Source organism: Pistacia vera, unplaced genomic scaffold (genome assembly GCF_008641045.1).
Source record: "Pistacia vera cultivar Batoury unplaced genomic scaffold, PisVer_v2 Contig617, whole genome shotgun sequence".
NCBI classification, from domain to species: domain Eukaryota; kingdom Viridiplantae; phylum Streptophyta; class Magnoliopsida; order Sapindales; family Anacardiaceae; genus Pistacia; species Pistacia vera.
Window position 1 is genome coordinate 899,074 of NW_022196465.1, and position 8,240 is coordinate 907,313.

Genomic DNA, 8,240 nt, shown 5'->3' on the forward strand with positions numbered 1-8,240 from the left:
CATAGAGGTAGTGATGAGGCGTATACCAGGAATGTCAATCCCTACCAAAAAGAGCAAGCCTTACTGCTATGCCGATTCGCCCTTTGTGGATGCGATCGCGCTAGCCGACATGCCCCACAAATTCACCATCCTTGGCATGAAGCCCTACGACGGAATAACCAACCCAGATGATCACATAGCCTCGTACAAGCAGCGGATGTTCACCGTCTCGATACCCCGAACGCTAAGGAAAGCCTGCATGTGCAAGAGTTTTGGTTCAAGTCTTTCTGGTCCAGCTCTTCAGTGGTACACTAATCTCCTGAATAGTTCAATTAACTCATTTGCACAGCTCACTGACACCTTCGTGGAGCAATTCGCTAGCAATAAGAAACTTGAGAAACTATCGACCAACCTGTACAAAGTATACTAGAAAAGAGGGGAGCCGTTGAGAGAGTACGTTAGCAGATTCAACAAGAAAAAAATCTCCATCTCATCCTGCAACCCCAAGACAGCCATAGACGCCTTCAAGAAGGGTCTCCTCCCGAATGGTGAACTACACAAAGAACTGACGAAGCTCGGTTGCACCACGATGGAAGACGCCTTGGCCAGAGCGGTGATTTAAATAAGGTGGGAGGAAGATGAGATGAATTGGGCAAGTCATCCCAGATATTACCCAAGGCGGAATGATAGGAGGTCGGAGCTCAGATCGATTGAACCCTGTCACCAACCCCTTCCACGTAATCTGAACAAAGTCAGAAAACCATATGACCGCCAACCACTTAGAACCGACAACAGACCAATCGGATCGAGCCAATACAAAATCCCAAAGTACAACCTCAACGTCGAACCGACCTAGGTCGTGGCAATCATGAAATGGTTCAGCACCTCCTAAATAAGGCGAGGAATGGGAAACCTTAGCCCATCGTGAAACCATTTCTTGTAGACACTCATCCAACCTTTTGCCTCCCAGTCAACCTGCTCGTACGACTGCGGCACCCTGATCTCGACCGAATCTGGAATGTGATATATTGTCTGGATCCGTCACATGTCATTATCCTTAAGTATGGGCGGATAATCCCGTCTTAGAATCCCACTGCCAGGCCGACTCGGCTCATCCTTAAAGCCACTACCGGATGAGGATGGACTACCAACTCCTTCGGAGTCTTCCTCACTCTCTTCTTGCCTGTCTCTCCCCTCTTGCCTGTTTGGATTACTCGGTTTAACTCCACTTGTCCTTGCGACAAGTATGTTCACCCCGGTTGGTATACCTACCGGAACGCCCCCACCTTCGGGCATCATCACCATGGTCAGGGCATTCTCGTACTCATTCGCGACCACCGCCTTAGCCCCACTTGAACTACTTGACTCTGACTCGGACATTGTTAACCCTAGCTACCCTCCGAGACTGACCAACACACTCTTCAAAACTTACTCGTCAATTCACCTCTCGTTCTTCACCACTGACCGAATGATTTTCCCTCTGTAACTTTTCAATTTGATCACCACTCGACCCTCACCTTCGACCGACCCAATTGCTTCGAAAACAACTATCTGATCACCATTCAACCCTCACCTCCGACCGACCCAGTTACTTAAGAACAACAATTTGATCACCACTCGCCCTTAGCTACTGACCGACCTACCCAAGCCCATAGCCTAACTACTGAAAACCCAAGATCAGTGTTCGCCCTGCCTAACCAACCGCCGTGCCCTCAGATACTAATCTCAACTCTAATTCTACGTTCAACTCGGTTAGTGGTAACTGAGCAAAAGCCTTAACTCCTACCGCTCGATCTGGATATCTGACCGATCGTATACGACCACAATTTCAACTCCTCTGCCAAACTTCGTGCCCGACTCGGTCAGGATGACCGAGGCGAGCTGAGTGAAAATGGTGTATAACCCAGACTCATCTTCCACTCTACCCAAAAGCCCAGTGTTTTTGATCACCGGCAAGAAACACGGTTGCCTTATCCGTCAACCAAGAATTCAAATCTTTTCAAAAAACAAAACCTCTTCTCCCAAAATTTTTCAAAACATTCCAAAATCAAACCCAGTCCATTTGGCATGAACACAAAAGAACAAAGAAGAATGAAGAAAAATGGAGAACACGCGAAGAGGATTGAAGAAATGAACCGTCGCCCCACCATTTTTATAAACGAAACCTGACAGAGTACGACACGTGGCGGCCCCCCATTGGACATGGGGCAGAGTGTCTTTTCGTTTTCACGCCCAAAACCGAAGACGAAATCATCACCGTACAGGTGGACGCAATCCATGGAAACTGGGGAATCGTAATCCCGTACAAGTGATGCGAGGGGTCGCGCATCCCACTCGACCGATTTGGCAAATCCAACCACACCAAATGGCACGCGACAAAGCCAAGGAATTGTCATTTTACCCATCCAGCAGTTGGGACGACCAGCTTGAAACCGACAACCTTACCTTCCTAGCTTCAAATCATGCAGTTGCAAAGATAAAGGCTACCAACTTACTCGACTATCTCGGGCGGACGATTTGGGAATGTATGAAATGTAAGCATGCGTATGCCACCTCGCTCGAGCTTGATCGATCCGCCCCATTATGGGCTAAACGGAATCCACTCGGCCAGACACACTGAGCGAGTACACCTTCACCAGACAGTTTGCTCATACACTCGCTTGCTCAACTCCATACACCGATGGACGACGCCCTGTGGCTTGATTTTACACTCCCACTCGGTTAAAGGCATCGAGTACATTCATGACCACATGCCACTACCATCCGCTCGGTCTGGCATACCATAGACCTCGCTAACAACTGACTCGACAAGGTGCTGCCAGTCGGCCTCCACCTCCAAGCAATGTCTACTCTCTAAGTTAAGCATTCCTTAACTCAGAGAGTGGGGGACAAACTGTTAGGGCCAAAAAATGCCCTTGGCCCAAATAGGCCCAAAGACGAAGACACCTTCATCCAAACCGGAAGCTCGATCCCAACTCCGATAGAGCCCAAATCAGAGTTCTGTAGATGAGGCCCATTCAGTATGCTTTCTCAGCTTCTCACACGTTTAGACCCAGGCCTCCTGATCCTTGAATACCCATTGGGCTTACGATCAACTCGGAGCCCACAGTTGCCTACGAAGTACTTTCCTACTTGGACTCTGCTAAAGAAGTCCATACTATCCCAACTCCTCCAAAGTCTGTATTCGAGGCACATTCGAACTCCTCTTCATGTTGAGATAAGGGACATAAAGGCTACACCCTTTGGGAAGACTACCACTACAAGGATTCCCAATCGCACCAGGACTCGGAGACCATACAGTCACTATTTAAACAGAGGTTAGCCCTCTCACAAGAGAGATCACATTATACCCTCAAAACCTAAAGTTCCTACTCTTGAGAACTTCGCATTACAGCCGTAGTCATAGTCCCCGACTAGACTTCCGGTAACCTTTCTTCTCCCTAGCCCTCACTAAATTTGCCTCATTCGACCTTGCTGACTTGAGCGTCAGAGTGCCTACGGCAAACATCACCCTGGTGTTTTCTGTCGCTTCATGTTTGTTTCCTTACGTGTGTAGGTGCAGCAGATCGCTAGTGGCCTCAACTTCACGGGATCAGACCCTCTTTCTGTACAGGTAGATTTTTACGTCTACAATTTGGACAAAGATGGAGTACTTATGGGAGTAAATGCAGCAAAGTTGAGCAGTAAGATAGGAATTGTTGCGAGGAACTATGCACCCGTTAAAGTTCTTACTTGGAATAAAATTCCCAACAATATGGAAAAACAAATAATTGCTTGTATCACGGTAATGTCCTTCATATCTTTATCCGTGTTCTCGTACTTCCATATGAAAATAATATATAATACCCTGAAAAGTTAAATGCATGTACATTATTGCTGAATTCATACCAAATTTGACATCAATGTCAATGAACCCTATGTACTCAAATGGCTGAAGTACACAATGTCTAAGAGATTCAACAACTTCAAGAGTGCCCTGCACAAGAAATTCAAAGCATATGCTACCGAGGAGGAAACATTACAAAATAGGCTCAAAGAAACTAAAGATCTAAATGATTGGATATACCTTTTTGACTTTTTTCTAGTGAAAAGTTTATGGTAAGCTCAACATCCCTTTTTATGTTCTTATGTATTGTATTTTAATATTAAATTTTGTGGTGTTAGGCACGGTCAAAAACTTATTCTAGAAACCAGTCAAAGTTGAGGTGTAACCACCGCGGTGGTTCTAAGAACTTTATTTAGCACAAAAAGGAAAAGATATTTAAAATTATTCACCTATACATACAACTTTGTTTTCCCATTTACTAATTTAATTTCAATTTATGGTCTGTAAAGTTTGCGTTACTCTGTTCATGAAATGGTTCAGCACCTCCTAATAAGGCGAGGAATGGGAAACCTTGCCCATCGTGAAACCATTTCTTGTAGACACTCATCCAACCTTTTGCCTCCCAGTCAACCTGCTCGTACGACTGCGGCACCCTGATCTCGACCGAATCTGGAATGTGATATATTGTCTGATCCGTCACATGTCATATCCTTAGTATGGGCGGATAATCCCGTCTTAGAATCCCACTGCCAGGCCGACTCGGCTCATCCTTAAAGCCACTACCGGATGAGGATGGACTACCAACCCTTCGGAGTCTTCCTCACTCTCTTCTTGCCTGTCTCTCCCCTCTTGCCTGTTTGGATTACTCGTTTAACTCCACTTGTCCTTGCGACAAGTATGTTCACCCCGGTTGGTATACCTACCGGAACGCCCCCCCTTCGGCATCATCACCATGGTCAGGGCATTCTCGTACTCATCGCGACCACCGCCTTAGCCCCACTTGAACTACTTGACTCTGACTCGACATTGTTAACCTAGCTACCCTCGAGACTGACCAACACACTCTTCAAAACTTACTCGTCAATTCACCTCTCGTTCTTCACCACTGACCGAATGATTTTCCTCTGTAACTTTTCAATTTGATCACCACTCGACCCTCACCTTCGACCGACCCAATTGCTTCAGAAACAACTATCTGATCACCATTCAACCCTCACCTCCGACCGACCCAGTTACTTAAGAACAACAATTTGATCACCACTGCCCTTATGACTGCCGACCTACCCAAGCCCATAGCCTAACTACTGAAAACCCAAGATCAGTGTTCGCCCTGCCTAACCAACCGCCGTGCCCTCAGATACTAATCTCAACTCTAATTCACGTTCAACTCGGTTAGTGGTAACGAGCAAAAGCCTTAACTCCTACCGCTCGATCTGGATATCTGACCGATCGATACGACCCAATTTCAACTCCTCTGCCAAACTTCGTCCCGACTCGGTCAGATGACCGATGCGTTGCTGACTTGAGCGTCGGAGTGCCTACAGCAAACACCACCCTGGTGTTTTCCGTCGCTTCACGTTTGTTTCCTTACGTGTACAGGTGCAGCAGATCGCTAGTGGCCTCAACCTCACGGGATCAGTCCCTCTTTCCGTACAGGTAGATTTTCATGTCTACAGTTTGGTGCCCACCATGGGACTTCTAGCAATCATTCGTCTCAACGTACCCTGCTACGTGAAGAAACTCTCCATGGCTAACAATTTTGACAACACTAACCCTGGCCTCGAGGCCAAACTGGAGGCTTTGATTGCCCTCATGCAACAACACTCAGACAAGGTGGCAGCAATGGAAGCTGAGAACACTACCATCCGAACCGAAAACGCCTCCATTCGGGTGAGAACCAATCTCTAAAAGAGAAGGTAAGTCAGTTTTATGATCTTGAGCTTCTACCTTGTCAAGTACCACCCAATCGGTTTCGCGCCACAGGTCCATCTATGCAACCTCTCCAAACTCTAGAGCACGGACCTACGACCTCAGATAAGAGGTCACGTCAACTGTGTTCGTCGTTGGTAGACGATTCAGCCCTGACTCATCATGAACGGGGCCTGCCAATGGAACCCGTCTTGGTCGATCCGCCTTAGGCACAAGACCAAGGCGTCCAAGTGACATAAAACCCATTACAACAAGAACTGCCCATCCTCGCCATCCCACCTCACCTTCAGTCAACCATCCCTATGCAAACTCCACTCGGCTCGGCTCGACTCATCCTCGTGGGTCGAGCGGTCACCCACTTCAAACCATCCCGCTCGAGTCCATCCATCCCAACGGACCCAGCAAATACCAAATAACCCTCATAACCATTCATGTAGGGCGAAACACCCGATCAGTTACAATGGGAGTCACGCAACCGGGGGGAATGAACGGGGATCCAGGCTACCAAACAATACATGAATGAATGATCCACCAGACTACACCATGAGGATTGACCCAACAAAATGCATCGAGTGCGAATCCTATGGCCAACCAAGTCAATCAGGATGACCTAGTGCTATCTGCCTCTCCCATGAAACAGATATTGGCCAAGAGACTGGCTGACGCAGAGGCAGTGATAAGGCGCATACCAAAAATGCCAATCCTTACTAAAAAGAGCAAGCCTTACTGCTATGCCGATTCGCCCTTCGTGGATGCTATCGCACTAGCCGACATGCCCCACAAATTCATTATCCCTGGCATGAAGCCCTATGATGGCACAACCCACCTAGATGATCATATAGCCTCGTACAAGTAGTGGATGTTCATCGTCTCGATACCTCGAACACTAAGGGAAGCCTGCATGTGAAAAAGTTTTGGTTCAAGCCTTTTTGGTCCAGCTCTTCAGTGGTACACTAACTCTCGAACAGTTCAATCAACTCATTTGCACAGCTCGTCGACACTTTCGTTGAGCCGCTGAGAGACTACGTCAGCAGATTCAACAAAGAAAAAATCTCCATCTCCTCTTACAACTTGGAGACAGCCGTAGACGCCTTTAGGAAGGGTCTCCTCCCGGATGGTGAATTATACAAAGAACTGACGAAGCTCGGTTGCACCACGATGGAAGACACCTTGGTTAGAGCAGTGATTCAAATAAGGTGGGAGGAAGATGAGATGAATCAGCCAAGTCATGCCAGATATGACCCAAGGCGGAATGATAGGAAGCCAAAGCTCAGATCGATTGAACATCGTCACCGACCCCCTCTACGCAATCTGAACAAAGTCAGAAAACCATATGACCGCCAACCATTTAGAACCAACAACAGACCAACTAGATCGAGCCGATACAAAATCCCAAAGTACAACCTCAACGTCAAACCAACCCCGGTCGTGGCAATCATGAAAGGAATGGGATCTAGCGTTAAGTGGCCAGGGAAGCTCAATGCCGAAGCAAGGAGGGACACGACCAAGTGGTGTGAGTTCCACTGCGACCATGGACATAACACTGCGAATTGCATTGTCCTACGATTGGAGGTCACCACACTACTGAAGAGGGGACATATTCAAGATCTGTTGACAGATAAAGGGAAGAATACCATCAGCTAGAAAAGCACAAAAGAAACATCTCCACCTCCACGGGAACCAATGCCAAAAGGATTCTGCTCAATCATCTCAGGAGGGTCAGAGATTAGTGGGGTCAGTTATTATTCCCTAGCCAAACGTTACGCCAGAGCCAACAACCACCATGAAATCCAATCCATCCATCCGTCCTCTTGGTGACACTCCCACCAGGTAATTCAGTTCAAAGATGACGAGCCAGTCACCATAGCCGCCCCTCATCATGACGCTCTAGTCATCTCCCTCCAGATCGCCAATATCCTGGTCAGGAGAGTATTTATAGATGAGGAGTCCTCGGCAGACATTCTCTTCCTTGAAGTAGTGAAAGCCATGAGTCTGGAAGAAACAAACATCAATAGGTGACCAACCATACTGGTTGAGTCCAGTTCCGAGCAGAAATACACCATCGAAGAAATCATTCTTCCTGTTTATCCCAGCGGAGTAAACAAGCAAACCGTTTTTCTAGTGATCGACTATCCTTCACCATACAACGTCATTTTGGGCCGACCATGGGTCCATGACATGCGAGTTGTTCCATCCACCTTCCACCAAACCATCAGGTTTCCAACAAAATAAAGAGTAAGGGAAATCCAGGGCGACCCTAAAGCTTCTAGAGATTGTTACAAGAACGCCTTCAAAAGCAAAGGTCATGCTTCATAGCAACTATAGTCCCATCTAACTCCTCTGACCGAGCTGGATCAACCATCTATGGAAGAGTTGGATGAAGTGTAAATACACCCGGAAGACCCCAAAAGAAAGACCCATATAGGTTCTCGCCTAGGGCTTAAGACAAGAGAGAAACTCATAGAATTCCTTAAACAAAACCAGGACTGTTTTGCCTGGTCCCACG